The sequence below is a fragment of the Plecotus auritus genome (assembly GCF_963455305.1).
Source record: "Plecotus auritus genome assembly, chromosome: 13".
NCBI classification, from domain to species: Eukaryota; Metazoa; Chordata; class Mammalia; order Chiroptera; family Vespertilionidae; genus Plecotus; species Plecotus auritus.
In genome coordinates this window covers 20479578-20500730 of record NC_137779.1, presented here as the reverse complement: position 1 = coordinate 20500730, position 21153 = coordinate 20479578, and the positions used below count along the sequence as shown (strand labels likewise).

General features: G+C 43.3%; 1 pseudogene across 1 annotated transcript; it reads right to left on the bottom strand.

Moving 5' to 3' along the window:
* Positions 1 to 10825: 10825 nt before the first annotated feature.
* LOC308238218 (transmembrane protein 199-like) lies at positions 10826 to 14245 on the bottom strand (annotated as a pseudogene). Its single transcript has 2 exons — positions 14238 to 14245; positions 10826 to 11443 (listed from the first exon to the last, which is right to left on the bottom strand). The product of its transcript is annotated as a transmembrane protein 199-like (transcript).
* Positions 14246 to 21153: the final 6908 nt, after the last annotated feature.

The window sequence follows — 21153 nt, the reverse complement described above, 5'->3', positions numbered from 1 at the left end:
CCTCATCGGCTGGCATCCCGGGAGCCCTGTGCCACCCCTTACCTACCCAGGGCAGCCCCGAGCTTTGGGGGAGGAGGGGCTCTCACAACCCCCAGGGGGGTGTGCATCTGCACACACGTTTGTTTTCTCTTCAGCCCAGCCCCTCCCAGCACACAAAAGGCACATTCTTAGGGGGAAGAAAAGTAAAAGAAAAAATGTATTTTTTTTCTGCATTCCAGCTGCCTGAGCTAAGCGAAGGAATGAATGGTTTGGGAAAAATCTCACACAGGAATAAATTTACAAGGGACAGCTGAGCGGATAAATTCAGTCCCCGAAGAGGGGCATTACGAGGTCTTTTGGCAGGAGCCTTACCCCTTGTGCAAAGCTGTCTAAAAAGAAAAACAGAGCAGGAGAGGGGAGCTTTCAAACCTACCCCAAAATAAACCTCTCCGAAATCCTTTTAACTCCCTCTAGCTGTTAGCATTTAAAGACAGGAGGAGGCCCATTAACAGAGGCAAATCAATCTTTTCCAGGTGGACGGCCTGTGTCCCTGAGCTTGTCTGGGATGTTCTCTTGCTTCTCCTCTGCTCAGGTGAATGGTTCAAGGTCACCCACGTTTCTGGCTTGACCTGCTGTCCACATACTCAATGACAACATGGAGCTTGGCCTAGTGAGAATCTGGCAAACAGCTAGTGATGTCTCCTCAGGGACCACCTCCGCTGAGGACTGGACCAAACAAGATCGGCCCCGGGGGACAGGGCTCAGAGGGGGACCTCGTTGCGCCTCCCAGGATGAAAGAAGCACTGCAGAGAGAAGATGCGGGTTGTAACTGGGGAGGATGGCTGCCTCCCTTGCTAGAGGATGCTGAGTCCAAACATGCAGTGGTTGCTCCTTTGAATCCCTGTGGTTGTCTTCTCCAGAGACTGAGACTAGGCCAGAATCATTTGGGGGTGTCCTAGCCTCTCCCTTGCTCTCTACCGCCTCTTTGACTCACCACAATTAGTAACTGGTTGCTAGAATCAGGAAAGTCCCTCTGGTTACTTTGAGGTCTGGAAACTCAGTTAACCCATATCCTCTCCCCTTTCCTTGGAAAAGCCCTAGAACTTCTACAGCTGGCCATGACCTTCTCGTTCCTCGCCACAGCCTTTCCCAGGCTCTGTCGACCCCAGGAGAGCCTGAGACTCTCAGCCCAGCCGGCCTGGCTCCTCTGGGAGGGTGAGGCCCTTGACCGTCACCAATCCTGTCCACGTTGCGTGCCTTAAGGCAGCGCTGTACTCAAGTTACATCGCTCTTCTCCCTGGACATTCTGCTTCTGGAGTCACCAGCGGTCAGTGGAATTAAGCCTTTACAGTCCTGTCCTGAGTTGTGCGCTCAGAGACGTAGAGAGAGATATACGCAATGATCAACCCCAGCCCCAGTGAGCTCACTCTTCTATCGATCAGACAGTAATTGCCAGCTACTGAGTACTTCCTATGTTCTAGGCCCTACACTTTTGACTAGGTATGTCATTATGATAACTACTTTGTTTGCATTTAACACAGTAGTTAAAGTCTCGGTGGAATCTAACTAACTTGAGCAAACTGTGGGCCCACCACTTATCAGCTGTGTGTCCTCGGGCATTAAACTGTCAGAGCTTCATATTCCTCATTTGTAAAACAGGTAATGGGTTGACTGTGCAAGAATGTGTCGAGAATTCAACGAAACTGTGTTTGTAAAGCTCTTAACTCAGTCATAAGCACATAGTGCTCGAGATGGCATTGACCGAGCTGGGATCAAGTGGCATTATTGAGTTTCCGGGCTGGTGCACATTCGGAGGTGTCAGGAGAACACGGAAGCCCCCCGCCCCTCCTCACACACCCCTGCACCTCTCCAATCTATCTGCTCCTGAGTTGTAGCAACACCTCCCTTGCCCTTGATGGAGGAAACCAGCTACCCTCCATGTGGAAATCCTGAAAAGTTCTCAAAGTAGCAACAATGCATGTTCATTGCTTAGTTTTTGCATGAAACAGAATGTGTCCTACTACCAGGGAGCAGAGGCCCTGGGAGAGCTGCAGGTGGCCTTGAACCTCTTCACAGGAACAATGCTTGACCAGTATCTTCTTGTGCCCATATCCTTTGAATGGGTAGAACTAGGTAGATCTATAATCCCTGTTAAGTCTGATTTAACAATTAAACATTTTGTGTTATCTTAAGGAAAGGAAAAATAAGAATATTTTCTTTTTAACATATGGATATCTATGCAAAAACACACTAGGTATATGTACACATATATATGCAAAATGAATTTGAAGAAGAGTCCAGACACTAATGAAAAATGGTTCCCTAAAGAAAGTGGGTTTGAGAAGTTTTGATGAGAGTGGAATCTTCTGAGCATATGTTTTTTCAATGTTTTGTATTTTAAGTCAGTGAATATTTTATGTATAAAAACATTATGATTAAAGCAAATAGGAAAAGAAAACAAATCATAAAACTGCACATAAAAATACAAAATAGCCCAACTGCAGAGCACATTAAAATGATAAGAGAAATATTAAACATTACCCAGTAGTTTTTATGTTGCTAGTAATATTGAAAATACAATTTGAGACTGTTTTATAGAAACTGTAGGAAAAAGGCATATGAATTGATGTTTAAAAATCTTAGTCAGAGATATAATTATAGAATGAAAGAGGCCAAGGAAAATTATAACATTAAATATGAAACAGGAAAAAAAACATGATATTATTATCAATAATTATAAGGGGTCCTCCCCGGCTCCCCCTTGGTGTGACCGCCACAGCCCGCAGTGGTGCTGAGCGTTAGTCTGTGCTGTCTGAAGACAGCATCTCTCTCTCTCCAGCCTTCCAGCCCATAACCCTCAGAAACACCTGCCACCTTCCCCCCAGCTAGAAAGGAGCTTAGGAGAAGACAGAGAATCTGTGACTCCTGGGCTGTTTGGGATCTGTAGAATCCTCCTGTAGGAGGCATTCTGCTATGGTTCCAAAATGTTGCCTTCCAGGAAGCATCTGTATGGCCCAAGTCTGTCCTCTTCTTTCTTCTACTTGGCTCCTTTATGAAGCAAGGAATTATAGTGGAGTCAGGAAAATGCGTGAGTCCCATGTGCACCTCTTTTGAGAGTTGCCCCTTTTCAACTTGTATCCTTGGATAAGTCATCTGCACTCTCTGGGCCTCAGTTTACTAATCTGTAAAACTGGCATACAGTAATGCCCATCAAGCTAGATGGTAAAACTCAGAGATAATGTGTGCGAAATGCTTATTTATATATTCAATAAAGGGTGGTATTATCCTTGTTATTTTTATTGATATATAAAGATTCTTCATGAATTGTAAAACTCTGCCTACATGTCAAGTATACTTAGTTATCCTTCAATTTTATCAGAAACCATGCTTGATGACACTCTGGTACTGTGTAAAGGAGCCTGGCCTGGCCTGGCCTCAGCAGGTACAGCACGTGGGCAGGATCCACAGCCCGCAGGAGAAAGCCACCCAGCAGCCATTCAAGTATGTTCTTCATTTGGGGTGGAGATGGAAGGAGTAGCCCTCGGCATGTTTCTCCCCTGCAATGATTAGCAATTAATAAAATCCTTTTGGAGAGGCACAAACATTGGCTGGCTGCTAGGCAGTAGGTGGAGAAGGGAAGAGTGGGGGCTGGAACTGCTCTTGGTGTTCTGTGACTGCACCACAGGCAGCAAATATGTTTTTAATACGCAATTATTAAGACGTGGACAATAACTGCTTTATTAAGCCTAAATTAAATGCATGTTTGAGAGAATTAAGCACTAAGTGAAGAGGGAATTTACCAATATTTTCTTGTTATAAGCTATTACTCTAAAAATGTGAGGGCTCCATTCTGTCCAGGAGATCTTGATTTTCAGAGGAACTCCAAATCTGAGCAAGAGATTAATCCAGCGAAAGAGAAAACAATGGCCTTTGGAAGGGTGTGGGTAACGGTTGCAAGAATGATGACTGTCAGCTAGAAATCTCATTTCCAGTTGGGCTAGAGGAAAATTACATCCTTGGGGAGGTTCTGCATCCAACACAAACATCGTAATCATTAAGACTTATTGTAAACTTCCAACTGTTTGCCAGGAAGGGCACTATGCAATTTACAAACACCACCTCCTTTAATTCTGGTAATTCTCTGGAGTAGTTATTGTTAGTGTTACAGGAGAGAAGACTGGAGCTCAGAGAGATTTAGGAATCTGCCCAGCATTGCACAGCTAGCATCTAGTAGAACTGAATTCTAATCAGGTCTGGCTGCCTGGCTCCAGAGCCACTCCTCAAACAGATGGTGGTGGTTCTGATGACATCGCTCTATAGTGTCCATTCTTATTCTCTGGGTATGTCAGAGATTGCTATTTGTCCTCTGAACCCTGTTCTCAACCTTTCCTTCAGTAAGAGAACCACACAAAAGTTAGGTGGACATGGGGCCACTCAGAATAAGGACACATTTCCTGTTCTCTCTGTAGCTACATGTAGCCATGTGACTAAATATGGGTCATTGGGCTAGAAGTTGAAGCAATGTGTTCAACTTCTGGGAAATGTCTTTAAAGGAAAGGCATTCCCCTCACTTTTCTCTTTCCAGCTGCCTTGAATGCAGATGTGATACCCCAAATTGGAGCCACCTCTTTGAACCACAGTGTGGAAACTGCATGTTGAAGATGCCAGAGGAGTGGTACGGAAGGAGTCTGTCTGGTCACTTATAGTAGCGAAGCCACCATAACAACCCTGATCTGCCTCCCTGGCATTTCATGTGAGGGGCACACCTTAATATTGCTTAAACCACTATTAATTTTGGGGTTTCTGTCACTCAGCAAGATAGAATCCTATATTTTGCACAGAGATTCCTCTATTCTTTGCTCCCATCTCTCCCTACTTAGAGCCATTGACCTTCTCCGCATTCTCTTCTTTCTTTCCCACCTGTTTCATCCAAATGGATTCAAATTACACATGGATCAGATGAATGGCAGATTACCAAAGGGAAGGAAGGACAGCCTGGGACCTCTGGAGAAGGGAAGTATGAGTTGGAGCCAAGGCCCATGCTCTTAGAGGCAATGTTCTTGGGCCTGGCCAGAAGGGAGGGAGTGGTTCAAACCCAGTTCTTCCTGCTCAGTTAGCTTCCCTGCCCATTTATGAGGCAAAGCATAAGTCTTGCCAGCAAAATCTTCTTTCCAAGAAAATAAATTTAAGTCATCCTGCTTCTCTGGTTTCCCTGCTGCCATCATTCCCAGGAAGATGTACATGATGTGACTAAGTGTGAAACATCTGCCTTCAGTCCCACCCAAAAGTGCCAAATTCCAGGTAGGACCAAGTCAGACTGGACTGGACTTTCCCCTCCTGTGTGTGTCGTTCTTGCTTATCTTCCAGAACAAGTCCAAATGAGCGTGGCTGCAAAGAGAAAGGATTTCTACCCCTCCCACAAAAGTGTTTTAATGAGTTCCAGAATAGATGAGACCTAAGAGTTCCCTGAATCATTGACTCATACAGCTGGAGACACTATAGAGGTCACCTATAATGATGATCTTACAGCTTAAGGAAGCAACCTAGCCAAGGTGAAATAGTTTGTTATTAGAGAATTGGTACCATTAATAATAACAACCATAGCAACATTTAGTCAGCTCCTTCTGTATACCAAATGCTGAACTGAGCACTTAATGTAGATTATATCATTCAATATTCACAATCCATGTCAGCAGCCTTCCTGAAATGTTATTCAAAAGGGGATTGAGGAGGATAAGTCAGATGTGAGAGAAGAATGTTTTCTACAAAGGTGGTTGAGCACACCATCCAGCTAACTCTTGTCCCAGAGCCAAATAACTAAAGGGGTTTACTTGATCATCTGAGGACAATGATAATTATCCCTGTATGAATATTAGGTAAAGGGGGCCACCTATGTGGTGACATAAAATCATTTGACTTTGGGTGGTGGACACACAATGCAATACACAGATCATGTATCATAGAAATTTATACTTGAAACCTATATAAACTTATTAACCAATGTCACCCCAATACACTTAATAAAAAAATAAACTGAAGATTATATTTAACTAGAGGCCCGGTGCACAAATTCATGCACCAATGGGGTCCCTCGGCCTGGCCTGTGGGATGGGGCCGAAACTGGCTCTCTGACATCCCCTGAGGGGTCCTGGATTGCAAGATGGTGTAGGCCAGGCCGAGGGACCCCACTGGTGCACAATTGGGCTGGGGAGGGATGCAGGAGGTTGGCCAGCTGGGGAGGGACCGTGGGAGGGCTCCAGGGCATGTCCAACCTGTTTCACTCAGTCCTGATCAGCCAGACCCCAGAAGCAAGCTCACCTACTGGTCAAAGCATCTTCCCCCTGGTGGTCAGTGCCCATCATAGCAAGCGGTTGAGCGGCCTTAGCATATCATTAGCATATTACACTTTGATTGGTTGAATGGCTGACCCAGATGACTGGACACGTAGTATATTAGGCTTTTATTATATAGGATGGCACTTAAATTTTTTCAAGATTCAGGAAAAATTGAACCATTGCAAGTTAAGGGTTTACAGTTAAAGATTTTTAAGTATTGCTATCAACTAAAGAATTTGAAAGAGACTTAAAGAAATTACTGTATAAGAATTTATATTTTTAAGTATTATTTCCTGAACACAACTCCACTACTTGAGACACTTTCCAGCTCAGGGACATATATAAAAGCATTGGTTCTCCTTCTTTTTTAATCTGGTTAGCATTACCTGAGAAAGTGCTATAAAATTTAGAATGCCATTTTTCTAATATATATTGTGTGTATCTTAATGAATGAGAGCTTTGCTTAAATGTCATTCTTGAGTAAGAAACCTACCATTTTACATTTCTGTTTCATGATCAAAGACTATGTCAGTATTTTAATGTGGTTACATTTAGCCAAAGTTGAGGGGAAAAGCTTATAAAAATTAACCTCTTTAAAATTTTAATAATTTCTAGGCCTTCTGGATTTCCTGAAGGTAAAACAATCTATATGAAATTGTGACTAAACTTGCCGTTTGTTACTAAGCACGTGTTCTCTTTCTAATCCTTGTGATAGGATCAGCCACTGGGACTTTGATTAATTAAATATGCTTTAAAATTTTAATAAAATTCATATTAAAATATAAAACAGTCCAAAAAAATGAATGATGCCCATTGGGTACAACATATATTACTGAGTTAAACTGCTAAATGTTTTAATAAAGTGATGTGGGTGGAAGCCAAATTAGAATGAAATGCAAAGTGAATTATAGGTAAGGATATAGAGATAACCATTTCTACAGACCCATTTTTTTTTTTTTTTTCAGATTTATCCTGGATTAGCTCAGGCTCACAATCCATTCAGGTTCACCTTAATCTCATCCCAATTCCATAGGAGGAAAATGTTAGAAGATTTGCACCAAAAAGCCCTGGCTCTAGTCCAGCCTCAAGCCTCAGATAATGATTGAAGAAGTAACTATCTAAGCTTATATGAGTTGGGTTAATAGTTTTTAAACCTTGTGATATTAAATTATCTATAAATGTTATATGTAGGCTTGTGGAATGATAATTTTCTAACAAGATAGGAGTTGCCCACAGGCAGGTTCAGAACAATAGCCATTTTTTGATGCCAAGAGAACTGGAGCAAGGAGGATGGAGGAAGTCAAGGGGCGACTACTGTGAGCAAAGATGGTGAGGGACTTAAAGGACCGGCCCAAAGACCAGGATGAAGTAGGAGTAAAACAGTCAAGACATGAGATTGGGGAACAGGAAAACTGATGGTGCTAGACCAGACAAAAGCACCCAAGGTAAGCTGGCTGTGAACCCAGGGGTGTGAACAACTTGCACCAATGTTAGATGGTTAGAATGAGAGGACATACCACCGGCTCCAAGGTCTGGCTTTAGCCACAGGCACACAGCCTCAGTGATGCTCATGCCCACCTGTGCAGTATCACTGGTCTCATTTCACATAAGGGGACTTGTCTGGGGTCACACCGCCAGTGACAGATAGACCCAGGACTCATCTCCAGGCAACCAGAGACTATGTTAGCCCAGCCAACCTCCCTCTCCTCCTGGGGATGACTTGTCACTCATAGGTGAGAATTCACCTCTCCAGACCCTGTATTCTAGCCTATTATCATATCACCTTCCATGGTCGGGGGCTTGACAAAGCAACTCTCATGAGGTCAGTCACTGCATTATTCCCTCTGCCCTACTGCTTCTTACCTAGCAATCTGGCAGAAAATTCTTCAGCATAGCTGTCCTGCTGAATAAAACCACTCTCATTACCTTAAAATCATCCCTGTATGGGAACTGAGCAGCTCAAGTGCCTTCATAAGCAAACCACGACGGCCGACTGCCGCAGATATAAACTGTTCCTCAACACCCACGCCCTTCCCACTGTGTGTGGCTGACAGCAGCACATTGTCCACTGGGGCTGGACTTCCCCACCTGGCGCAGTTTGTGCAATGGAGAAGGACCGGAAGTGGAGCAGGATCCATCACACACTGGTGCTCAACATCCCTGACCTGAGCACCTTTTGTTCTCATTCCAGTCCAGACACACAGGATGGCTGATGGCCTCTGACGTTCAAACAACTCCCCTGACTCAGCACAGACTGATGGAACAGGAAGCCAGCCCAAAATGTGTGTGCGTGTGTGTGTGAATTTGTACATTTCTGCGCGTATGTTGCGTCAATCTTTGTGTGCATCTTCTGAGAGAGGGCTTAGAGATGCTCCAGCGCTTATTGTTTATTCCTCCCATCCGACCCTTTTAGGCACATGTTGGAGCTCGAGAGGGTGGTTATAAGCAGGATGCAAATAAGGTCCCTCCCCTGAGTGTCAGGCTCATGAAGCGTGATGTTTGGGGACCAATTCAGTTTGTTTGTATCTTTATTGCAGCTGAAGCTCTTCCGTTCCCACATGCCCGAGGGATGAGGTTCTCTAGCCCTGTGGGGCCTGCCAGAGCTATTTTCCCAGTTGCTAGGCAATGTCAGTCCTGCTTCATGCCTGATGAGCTCATGGCTGCACTATGGCAGTGACTGTGGGTGATCTGGGATTAGCTTTATAGCCACCAGAAAGAGGGGAAAAGGTGAGTGTGTAAACAGCACACATGAGCAGTGACAAAGTGATGAGGGATGACTCCGATGGTTGACCTAGAGCCACGAGGAGCAGTAAGAACAGTAGGTGCCATTTGGAGCATCTCCTCAATGCCAGGTAATTGGCAGGCACTTTGGCACACAGGAGTTCACTGAAATAGGGATGACACAAATTGAGTGCAGGTGGCCTCAGGAGAACAGATGCCTGTCGTTCACTGATATGTTTGCCTCCCTAGTGCCTGCACATGGTACAAACTGAGAAATTATTATCAGAGCTGTACTAGTATCTAATCCAACTCTCCTATCTACTATGCAAAACCATCATGTGGAAACAGTCCCCTAGACACACCCTCAGTCTATCCCTCATTCACATCTGACTCACATTTTAATATATTTTTATTGATTTCAGAGAGCAAGGGAGAGGAAGAGAGAGAGAGAAACATCAATGATGAGAAAGAATCACTGATCGGCTGCCTCCTGCACCCTCCCAACCAGGGATCAAGCCCACAACCCGGGCATGTGCCCCAACTGGGAATCGAACCATGACCGCCTGGTCCATAGGTTGACGCTTAACCACTGAGTCACCGCGGCCGGGCCTGACTCACGTTTTGAAAGGCCCACACAGAAAAGCTGCAAACAGAGGAGGTGGGTGTGTTCTGAGCTGACCCTCCCCATTGCAGAGGACTCGCACAACCACTGGGGACCAAGACAAGGAGGTGGGATCATGCCTGAACAAAAAGATCTCCCAGCGCCTCTCTTTCCCACCACTACCCCTCCCCTAGCCCAGACAACTATCCCCTGGGCCGGGCTTCAGCAGGACCCTAGCCGTTCCCCACCTCCCTTCTCCTGCTTTTTCTCTCCCAGGCTTGGTCAAATAGCAGCAGTGGCCCTTCTTCCTGCCCAAGACCCTGCCCTATTCTCCCCCAATAACCACCAGAATCAACTGTCTTAACAACTTGCATGTTTATCAGACAGCAGCCTTTTTTTAAATACATATTCATGTGTGTGTGTTTATTCATATTCATATATATATATATATATATATGAAAAATAGTCCCTGTCCACAAAGAACGTCTCCCTTTACTAGTTGAGACAATCTACAGTAGACATACTCTCTCTGCAAACACAAACATGTGCAAGGGATTTTGCAATTGAAAGTGGATCCACTGTTTTGCCACCTGAATTGCTTCATTTTGGGAGGCAGAGCAAAGGGTGAGAAGAAGATGGAAAGTTTAAGGAGGGCTGGTGGGTGATAGAGACAGGCAGATGCATATAGAAAAACTGAAGAGGGCGAGCAGAAAAAAGAGGACTAAGATAGAAACTAAGATTCTTACAGTACTTCCAATTCCACCATCCTATACCAACCCGTCGTTCTCTTATTTGATGTCCTCTGTTTTCGTGGAGGCTTCAGAACTAAGTTGCAGGCCTGCATCAAGGATGTGTGGGGCAAAGATGAGGATTGGTCTGTGCCCTTGGGCAAGTTCAGGCAGTAGGTCTACTTCTGGGAAGCCCAGGATTCCATTTCCGCCTGATGGAAACCCCCAGCCCCAGCTGTGCCCAGGTGGACTAGAGAAGGTGCCAGAATCAGGAGAAGGTTCTGACAGACCCATTATTTTCTGAGTCTCCTCTATCAGCAACTGACAGAGGATGGAGCTCTGCACAGGAGTAGCCGCAGCCTTGGTTGGGCCCTGACTAACCAGAACTAAGTACAAAGAGCCTGGTGGGTTGACTGGGAGTCAGTGATTGGCAGCTGGGAGCCAGAAGCATTCTCCAGACTTTAATAATGAAGCCCTAATTGTTTCTTTCCCAGCTCACCTTCCTTCACCCACACCATGACATATAGCACGGCCAGACCCACCACAGAGCCGACCATCAATGTAGCCAGTACCTTCGAGGCCATTTCTGTGAAGATACACTGGCTTCTGAGGTAAGTGCAGATGAAGGCAGCTGCCAACCGTGACAATGAGGCTGAAGATGGTGAGGACTAGAGCCTTCACCTTACTTGCTTTCCCAGGTCAGTGAGAATCCCACCGTGCCTTGTATCCTGACAGGAGACATTGCCCATGATCCGCTTATATTGCTCATTGGCCAGCTGTATCTATCTTCATTTTCTCTGGAAGGCAGCTAGCTCTGGGTTCCTGGGAAGCTTCACCACCTGTGGGAGAGATTTCACTGCCTCCCAGGAGCTCATGAAGGTAGTCTGTGGAATCCCTTTCTCTCAGCTGCTGGTGCAGATCCCAGATCAGGGGGAAGGAAACCAGGCCTGGGGCCCACTGGGGCGATCACCCCCCTTGTACTTCTTCCCCAACTCAGCCTCATGCTCTGCCCACAGCCTCCGGGCCAGCTGCTCTGGCTCCAGCTCCCTCTGGGGCCTAAAGGGTGCACCAGCCCCTTGCTGGCAAGCAAAAAGGTCACCTTTTCTAGCTGACTTTCATACAGCAGTCTCAGCTGCACTCATCACATTGTACATTACATCCTGAGTACTTATTTATAACTGGAATTTTGTGCCTTTAGATCACTTCATCCAATCCTCCCTCCCCCTAACCCCCACCTCAGGTAACGACAAATCTGATCTCTTTTTCTATGCTTTTGGCTGTTGTTTTGTTGTTGTTATTGTTTCCACATATAAGTGATATGATACAATATTTGTCTTTCTCTGTCTGACTTATTTCACTTAGCATAATGCCCTCAGTGCCCATCCATGTTGTCTTAATTGGCAGGATTTCCTCATTTTTTATGGCTGAATAATATTTGTGTGTGTGTGTGTGAGTGTGTGTGTGTGATATCACAACTTCTTTATCCATTGATAGATATTTAGGTTGTTTCCATGTCTTGCTATTATAAATAATGCTGCTATGAACATGGGGGTGCAGACATCTCTTTGACATAGAGTTTTCGATTTCTGTGGATATATTTCCAGGAGTGGAAATGTTGGGTCATGTGGTAGTTCTACTTTTAATTTTTGAGGAATTTTTATACTGTTTTCCATAGCGGCTGCCCCAATTTACAATCTCACCAACAGTGTATAACAGTTCACTATTCTCCACATCAGCATTTGTTATCTCTTGTCTTTTTTATGATGGCCAATTTAAGGCAAAAGGTGATATCTCAATGTGGTTTTTAAAAAAATTTTCTTTATTGATTAAGTTATTACATATGTGTCCTTATCGCCCCATTAATGTGGTTTTGAATTGCATTTTCCTAATGATTAGTGATGTTGAGCATTTGTCTTTTCATGTACCTGTTGGGCATTCATATATCTTCTTTGCATAGATGTCTATTCAGGTCCTTTGTCCATTTTTAAAATTGGTTTATGTGTTTGTTTGCCAGTGAGTTATATGAGTTACCTCTATATTTTGGATATTAACCCCTTAAGAGATACAAGGTTTGCAACTATTTTTTCCCACAACCAAATTCAACCTTGACCCTTTGACAGGTGCCCTTCAGTCTCTGCCAATTTGCAGCCATTATTTCTATGAAAACTCTACTTCTCCAAGAAACCACCCTTCTCTATTCTTTCCCAGGCTGATTTTTTTTTTTAATCTGGAGGGCACACACTCCCTTTCTGGATCACCACTTAAAGCTGATACCATGACTGCTAGCCACACCAGGGAAGCCAACACCTCTTCCTTCCCTGATAATTCCAGTCAGTGTTACCATTTGGGTATGACTGTTCATAAAAAGCCCCCCAAAAAAGTGATTGCTAGCCTGGGGGAGTCTATATTGATTGCTACAATAGGCACATTGTGGGAGTGATTGTAAATAGCTGCTGTTTTAAATACAATAGGCATGTATTGAGAGCTTGCAATATATCAAGTACCAAGCAAGAAGTGTGTTTTACATGTATTATCTCAATGCTATTGTGGGGGTGATCAGTGCCAAGGATCACTATAGAAAGAAAATAGGTTTGCTATCCAATTCTCAAGTGAGTGGAAGACCTTAGTATCGGAGCCCAGGTGCAGAGAACCCAGTGTGTTTTAACATACAGTGAGTAACATACAAAATCTAAGTACTTACACAGTCAATGGGTTTGATCAGCTTGCATTTGCTTTGCATTTGGGGTCTCTCTGTAATAGGACCATAGTACTGGGCTCTAGGGAACCAACAATGAGGTCCTTCTAAACAGAACTCTGCAGAACTGACAGTACAGAGACATGCAGAAGAAAAGGACTTGATCCCAGCAAAGTCACCCCCCAGAGTGCCAGGTTTGGTTCCAGGAGTCAAAGCAAGAAAATCTTCCCACACCACGGCTCACACCCTGAGCTAAGCCCTTCAGGACTGATGGAAATTCCTGGCCACCAGTGGGGAGTGTTGACAACTTAATTACAGAGCCTATATAGTCTGTGGTGACTGTGGGGCTACCCACAAGAATTGCGTGGTGCCAGATGTTGCTGTTAAACTGAGTGACGTGTCAGATGTGTGAGAAACTAGGGACTGTGCCGATCTGCTGCCACAGCAACCAGCAACTGAGATTAAACAGCAGTTTTCCTTGAAATTAGTTGGCATCCTATAGACTAAACAATTGATTGGTTGAGTACATTTTTACTTTTCCCTGAGGTTTTGGTTCTGGTGTGACCTAGGTGATGAGATCCTAATGGGGCCAGGATGAACAGCCTGGGCAGTGAGCCGTGGCAATCTATAAAGCCTGAGCTTCTAGCCACCTGTTCCTCTCTCGGAGTTGCCGGTTGCTCACCAGCATTTCCTGATTAACACAATCTGCCAGGTCTCCGTTATTGATCCTCCCTTCAGTCTCAAGAACACTACATATTCTATTAGTTTGATCTGATCCCCACAGCAATCAGGTCACTTGGCCCACAGACAAGCTCCCATCTGATCACAGATAATACCCTAAGTCCAACCCGCCAAGGGGCCAAATATATGCAAAGAGCTCCAGGGTGGAAAGAGGACAAGTTCTCTTAATCCGATTTCACTATTGCCCAGTAATTCATAGTAATGCACTCCTAATATGGGTGTCTAGTGTCATTTTCAGTAACTGGAGCAAATATTTACATACTTCAGGTCTTATTTTAACTGCTAATTTGTCTCTGTGGTATGTGTCATAATCTTTCAATGGCTTCTTTCTAACAAGAGTATGAAGGGTACACTCCTTAATTTAGCAGTCAATGGCCTCCAAAATACTTCCTGGCCCATAGTCCCCAATCCAGGCTGCCCGATTTCCTTCAACGTACCTGCACATTTCTGCTTCTATGTCTTTCTCATCACGTTTCCTCCACTGTAATGCCCCCCTGGAGCCTCCCCACCACCAAGTTTCTGTCAACTGCCAAGTCCTGGGTCAAGTCCCATATGATCTAAGAAAATGTTACTGATCACCCTGGATACTAGAGATCTAGCTCCATCTCCTCTATCTTTGCTAGATTTTTTTTCTTTATCCCTGTTACGGTTTAGATTGTACTGCCTCCCCCAACTCTGCCAAGTTCATGTGCTGCAGTCCCAACCCCTAGTACCTCAGAATGTGATCTTATTTGGAAATAGGGTCATCTCAGATGTAACTAGTTAAGATGAAGACTTACTGGAATAGGGTGGGCCCCTAATCCAACACGATGGTTGTCCTTATAAAAAGAGACACACAGACACACACTCAGGGAGAACACCATGTCAACATGAAAGTAGAGATCAGGGTGATATGTCTTCAAGCCAAAGAACAGCAAACATTGCTGAAAAACCACCAGAAGCTGGGGGAGAAGGATGGAATGTATTTTTTCTCACAGTCCTTAGAAGGAACCAACCCTGCCAACAACTTGATCTTGGACTTCTGGACTCCAGAACTATGAGAGAGTAAATTTCTGTTGTTTAAGCCACTCAATTTATGGTACTTTGTTACAGCAGCCCTAGCAAACTAATACAGTTATTTCTTCTTTATTATATTTACATTCAACAGCCACTGCAGTCTTAATATATGCCTAATACCAACCTAGGTGCTTTACATGTTTTTGTTTTCATTTAATAGATATATGAGCTAATGATAGTATTCCCATTTCAAAAATAAGGAAAATGTGGATCAAGTAGTTAGCTAAAATCACAAGACTAGTAAAATATTTGAAATCAAGCATGCCCATACTAGGAATGCTACCTCAAGCTGCCTCTCCTATATGCTAGTTTACAGGACTAGCTTTTTATGTGTCTATTTTTTCTCTCCAGTTAGACTCAAGTTTCTTGGAGACAGAGATATTATCTAAAAATTCTATGAGTAAAAAAAATGACTAGAATAATATTTTTATAGTCAGTATGTGATAACTATTTCTGTGGTTATTTTAATGTATATTGCATTGTTCTCTTTATCATAAGTGTCCGTTTTTATGTATATTTCATTTTCACACATTCCTAGTAGAACATCACTACAGGTGACTAGACAGTTTATTTGTGTGACTGATTAATATCTAACTCTCTACTATAGTATAGATGACTGAGAGGGGGGCCTGTGTCTGGCACATGTTAAAGTGCTCAACATATTTTGAAAGAGTGATATATGATGCGACTATTATATAAAAATCTGTATGCATATACACACATAGAAATGGGATGGGAATAGTATTTCCATGAACAATATTTTGATCATGGAATTTCTAGGACTAATGGGATTGTAAATGATGTTTTCTCCCAAGTCTTCTGAATTGAGCATATTATGGTACTTTAGTCATTTTAAAAATATTTGATGTTATAGCAAAAAATAACTTTGCAAAGTCAGTGTGATGAGTGACATCTATCTGTCCAGCAGTGATATTCATGGAGCACTTAGGAATGAATACCTGCTTCACTGAACACAGGTGAGCAGAGGTGGAGCAGCGAGGCAGGAATCGCATTGGTGGTATCCAGTAGGGAAGGAATTCTGAAGGAGGAACAAGCAAACGGAGGGCAAGGGATCCAGGGGCAGAGTGAAGGGACAACATGTGTGGCCTTTACTGGTTGCTGGAAGGTAAGTTCAGCTAGAAGTGGTGAGAAATGGGACTGGAGAGGCAGATAATGGAGCAATGCTCAGGCCAGTTTGGAGCCTGTAGTCAAAGGAGAAATCACTGGGAGGTGCTTTTGTGCGCGGTTTGGGTTTAAAGGGATTCGTCTGATGGCTCTAAGGAGAATGAACTGAAGAGGGAGAGGTCTGGAAATAGCGGGGTCAGTTTTTAAGGCTAGGTCATCTGGGAAAAAGAAATGAGGCTCTGAAATAAAGCGATGGCTGGCTATAGGGATGAACTGGAAATAGTTGTTCAGGAACTACTGAGAAAAGAAAAACCGAAAGGACTGGTTAACTGAACTGGAGGCAGAAGGAGTCAAAGATAACATCAGATTTCTCTCTTGGGTGACTCTATGGTTCTGCCACCAAATGAGACAGAGGAATTCCAGGTATGTTTTATTATTTATTTATTTATTAAAATATATTTTTATTGATTTCAGAGAGGAAGGGAAAGAGAGAGATAGAAATATCAATGATGAGAGAGAATCATTGATTGGCTGCCTCCCGCACACCCCCCACTGGGGATGGAGCCCACAATCTGGGCATGTGCCCTTGACTGGAATCGAACCTGGGACCCTTCAGTCCACAAGCCAACGTTCTAGCCACTGAGCCAAACCAGTCATGGCTCCAGGTATGTTTTAGGAAAGGAGGAGAAGACCCATTTCAGACATTGAATTTGAAGCTTAGAAGAGAAGTCTGGGCTGGAAATTTAGACTTGAGAGTCATCCACATATGAGTGATTATTAAAACCTGGGAGGTAGATAAAATCACTCACAAAATGTTTTATAAGAAGAAGGGAAGCTGGTCAAGCATGAGAACCGATGATGCTCCAACAAGGTTGTAAAGAATAAATGGATTCTGCAGAATGAGAGTGTGAATGTAGAGCACTTTTCCAAAAAGTTAGTAAAAGGGGAAGCTATATTTGCTGGAAGGTGGGGCTAGGAGAGAAACAGAGGAAGTAGGGGTGAGTCTCAAGTCAAATTGGGTTGAGAGAGAGGTTGGAAAGAAAGGACGGTGAGAGAAATGATTGAGAACAAAGTCCCAAAGGTGTAGGAAGAAAAGGGGAAAGGAATAACCTAGGAGTTAGCCTGTGCCAAAGAAGCAAGGTTTCATCTCTGTGCCCTACACCAGTGTGCCACCACGCTGTGACCAGTGTACAAGGTTTGGTTGTATTACAATTGATTATAGGTATTATAATTGCTCATGTCTGCCAGGCATAGTGCTGAGTGGAAAGGTTTGGAAAGGTGACATTTGTACATTGAGAGCTCTGTGTAGCTTCCTGTAAATAGGAAGTGGGAGACTGAGCATAACGTCAAGCCAGTGCACAAGAAGGATCATGTCCTGGAACATCCTGGAGCTTGTCAAGACTGCATAAGAGAGTTCAGCCAGGGCAGTAAACATTCAAACAGTAACTTGGTGCTACAGGAAGACAATGAATAGCATGGGAGTTGGGGATTCCTTTATGGACACGAAGCTTTGTTTGCCTGCTGCAGTCATTCCCCTACAGTTGTTTGCTGGCATTATAATTTATTTTAGTCTCCTAATTTGTAGTTGTGCCAAGAACACAAAAAGGTTTAAAAATCACTTACTTGTCCAGCTGGCATGGCACAGTGATTGAGCGTAGACCTATGAGCCTTGAAGTCACAGTTAGATTCCTGGTCAGGGCATTTGCTTGAATTGCGGGCTCATTCCCCCGTGTGGGCCATGCAGCAAGCAGCCAATCAATGATTCTCTGTCATCATTGATGTTTCTTATCTCTCGCTCCCTCTCCCTTCCTCTCTGAAATCAGTAAAAATATTTTTTTAATTTAAAAAGAAAAAATAAATAAAAATAAAAGTCACTTCCTTGTCCTCCAGGACTTGAAGAAAGGAAGTGAAGACAAGTATGGGTGCAAGTAAGTTTTAGGAAGTTGAGGACCATGTCGCAACTCTGATAGGGAGGTCAATTCATCCCCTTGATGAATTTGACTTTTCCATGTAAATTCCCTAAATATTAAGGTGAATGTAATGATCATGAAAGACAAGGACCTCTCAACAGTACATGTGAGAATATTCTCCATCATGCCTCAACCCAAGTTCACCAAGACTTTCCCAGCTGAAATAGTGGTGTGTTGTTGTTTTTTACCTTCTTTTGATTCCTAGTTTGCATATATTCTAATCTATACAAAACAGCTTATTTCTTAAAATATATTCAAACATCTATCCTATTTTTCCGCATTTGATTTTGGTTGGGCGTTAATATAAGAAATATAGAATGAAAGGCATCCCTGAATTTCTAAGTGAAACTCATATGATGTTATTGTCCCATTGAAATCATTTATACAATGATTCTTGCAAAACAAATTTCTTGGTTCTTGAAGTTTCCCCTTCTTTACTCCAGGATGCTGCTCACCTATGCCTGCTGGCATGGGAGAAATTCAGAATTTCCAGTGATCCCCTGTCAAAGGCTTCTCAAACCCAGCCCTTCTCTACTAAAGGTTTCCTGATTATTCCTTATTTGTCATGGTTTTCTCAAACCATTTACCATCCTGCTCCCTTTGACCACAGTCCTCTGGTTGTCAATGTCCCTTGGATTCTAAATGACTTTTAGGTGGGGTATAACTGGAACCATGGACAATGAGTACCATTTCCCCTGCTCATGAGCACCAAGCCTGCTTTAAATATAACCTAAAAACCCACCTCTATTTTATCCATCATTTCACAATGTGGTCTTATTTTAAGTGTAATCAACCAAATTGCAAGCATTTTCTCAAACCAGCTCTTTACCACCTTGTACTTTTCTCATTTCTTTTCCTTTTTTTTTTTTTAACTGCAAGTCAGAATTTGACATTTTACCTAGTTGAATTTCATCTTATTGATTTTGGCCACAACTCCAGTCTTTTGAGATTATTTTGAAATGCTGCCAGTTCTGGCCATCTCTTCTTCAGCATTTTTATCACCAATTATATGAATACATAAAAGATATATCAAGCTGTGGGTAACACAGGAAGTCCTACATCCCCAGAGGCTTCCCTTTGGAATGACTCTAAAGCATTAATCGGCACATAAAAGAACAAGAGAACGCCTCCCTACTAAAACACAACACAAAACCTGCCAAACGATTTAGAGAAAAGCTCCAGAAATGTGTCTGGCTGAGGACACAGACTTCCCTAAATCTTCAGTTCAGAGCACAAGTCAGATGGACCTGCCTTGGGGTTCCAGCTATGGAAGAGTTACTATATTTTTCTAAGCCTTCATTTTCTTCATTGTAAATGGAAGTCATAAAAGCAAACACCTAGTAATCCTATATAATAAAAGCCTAATATGCAAATTGTCCCCTCTACTGGGAGTTCAACCACGAGTTCTACTGCTTGCTATGACGTGCGCTGACCACCAGGGGTGGCACAGAACATGGCAGGCGTCGGTGACCCAGTGCTGGCAGCGGGCAGCAGTGGAGGCACTGCTGGCCTCGATGGGCCCCAAGAAGAGTGGGACCACGGCGGGATGGTGGAGCAGGTGAGCAGTCGGCACCAGGCCAAGGCGGGAGCAGGGCCCGATCGCCCCACAGATGGTGACCAGCAGTGGTGGCTGGAGCCTCTCCTGCCTCCACGGCAGTGCTAAGGATGTCCGAATGCGGGGAGCAGGCCTAAGCCTTTAGTGGGACATCTGCCGAGGGCTCCTGGACTGCGAGAGGGTGCAGGCTGGGCTGAGGGGACCCCCCCCCCCCCGAGTGCACGAATTTCATGCACTAACAAGACAATCTCAATTCCCACACCCAAAACACACTGGGATTCCCTCTATCTGGGAAGACCCTTCCGCACACACAGGGTGGTCCTTCACCTATTACAGCTCTGAAGTTCGACAGTGCTTGTACCATACAGTAATCAAAATGTACTTGTAAGAATTAGCCTACTCATGGTAACAGGAAGTTCCTTTCCCATGTACTCTTTGGCTAATAATCAACCATATAATGGTGATCAACCATTATAAATTTATTTGCTGATCATTTTAGGTGTTCAGCAAATATTTATTTCCTTTTCCTTTCTTTAAAAGGACTCTTCTCCTACCGGGAACAGGAGCAAGCATAGTTAGTAGTGCTTAGAAGGTGAATCTAGACAGAATACCTGGGTTCGAAACACAGCTCTGCCACTTACTAGCTGTGTCATCTTGAAGGAATTACTTACTCTGTGCCTGAACTTCCTCACTGGTGATGTGCGGTGAATGATATTATCCATTGTCATGAGGGATATGGGTGAACATGTCTTAAGATCTTCGAATGGTGACTGACATATTTATTTCTACTTAGTCTATTCTCTTTACTTGAAATGTAAACCCTCTTCTTTTCTTCTAATTTGTGTTGCCCCTTACTAGCCAGCCCCAGAAGTTAACACCAAAACATCTCCCTTACTTAAGTTTTCTTACTTAATTCCCTCCTGACTGATTTCTCTTTTATGATCTTCACACACCATTAAAATGTTAGGGTTAGTACCATATGTTCCCAGCTTGCATATACCATTAGTTATAAAATAAATCATCAGTTTAAGTTTTTCAGAGAGAAAAATAAAAGAATTTCTATCAATTTCTATAAATATATGCACTATTTGTTCACATCCAATTTCCCAAATCTAAATATACACATGTGCTTTAAAGTGACTATAATTAATAATCCTGTACTGTGTATGTACTGAAAGTTGCTAAAACAGTAAATCTTAAGAGTGTGCATCACAAGGAAAAAAACTGTAGCCATGTGTAGTGATGGATGTTAACTAGATGTGTGATCATCTTTGCAACATCTACATGTATTGAATCATCATGTTGTACACCTGAAACTAATTATAATGTTATATGTCAATTATATCTCAATAATAAAGTGAACATTAACATGTTAGACATATAAACGACAAGCGAGGGGTGGAGAGGATGACAGAGCTGTCTCACATATGGACCACACAATCAGCTGGCCGTCTTGCAAAGAACTGGAATGCCATTTATCATAAAGGAAAAAGCAGGGAAAAGAATATGGATGATTTAATGTGCCATTGTTTCTTGGAAAATGCAAATTAAAATGTGTCTCCTAATATAACATTGTAGCTGTCTTTTAAGTGGTAGTATTTTTTTTTTTAGATTCCTTTATTGTGGTAAAGTGAACATGGCAGAATT